Source organism: Castor canadensis, chromosome 3, assembly GCF_047511655.1.
Source record: "Castor canadensis chromosome 3, mCasCan1.hap1v2, whole genome shotgun sequence".
NCBI lineage: Eukaryota > Metazoa > Chordata > Mammalia > Rodentia > Castoridae > Castor > Castor canadensis.
In genome coordinates, this window is record NC_133388.1 from 175,833,111 (window position 1) to 175,834,378 (window position 1,268).

Below are 1,268 nucleotides of genomic sequence, written 5' to 3' on the forward strand. Positions count from 1 at the left end.
AGTTCCTCCCGTATGTGTTCTCTCCTTAGCGTGTGACCAAGTCTAATAATATTACTGCATTTGTTTTAGGTCTAAAGTCCGCGTATGAGGGAGAATGTGATTTTTGTCTTCTGAGCCTGGCTAATTTTGCTTAAGTTGAGGTTTTCCAGTTCCATTTACCTGTGAATGACAAGATTTCATTCTTCTTTTGTGGCTGAGTAAAATTCCATTGTGTATAAATACATTTTCTTAATCCATTTGTCAGTGGTGGGGCATCTTGGCTGTTTCCGTAACTTGGCTATTGTGAATAGTGCCGCAATAAACATGGGTGTGCAGCAACCACATGGCTGTGCCTCTGGAGTAACCTGAGTTGCATTTCATTGGCTGTATCCCCAGGAGTGGGATGGCTGGATCATATGGCAGGTCTAGGTTTAGTTTTTTAGGAAGCCTCCATATTGTTTTCCAGAGTGGTTGTAACTACCTTGCATTCCCACCAGCAGTGTATGAGGGTTCATTTTTCCCCACATCCTCACCAACATTTGTTGCTGGTGGTTTTTGATGATAGCTATTCTAACGGGTGAGGTGAAATCTTAGTGTGGTTTTGATTTGCATTCCCTTTGTAGCCCGAGATGATGAGCATTTTTTCATGTTTTTTGGCCATTTGAATTTCTTCCTTTGAAACAAAGTTCTGTTTAGTTCAGTTGCCCATTTCTTCATTGGTTCACTGATTTTGGGAGAGTTTAGTTTTTTGAGCTCTCTGTATGTTCTGGTTAGTCCTTTGATGTATAGCTGGCAAATATTTTCTCCCACTCTGTGAGTGGTCTCTCCAGTTTAGAGACCATTTCTTTTTTTATGCAGAAGATTTTAATTTTATGTAGTCCAATTTGTCCATTCTTTCTCTTAGTTGCTGAGCTGCTGGGGCAGAACCCTCATCTCTGAGAGGCCTATTCTAACCACTCTATTAATGCTGCAATCTTCCTAATATTCTAGATTTCTGACATATTTGTTACTTGTCTCCATGCTAGAAGGCAAGGCAGAGAGAACTCTGCTTTGTGTATTCATGGACTCTAAGCATCCTGCCTAGGTTTACAATTATCTTGAGATTGTGTAGCCTTTTGATGCCATGCTGTCTGATAATGGTAGATGGAGCTTTACTGAACTTTTGCAATTCACATCGTATGGATAGTTATTCCAGATATGGCAAACAAAAGAGGCATCTGGCCATGTTAACTTTTTCAGTCAACTTTTTCCTAGGAAACACCACCAACTGTATAACAAATACTCCAAAA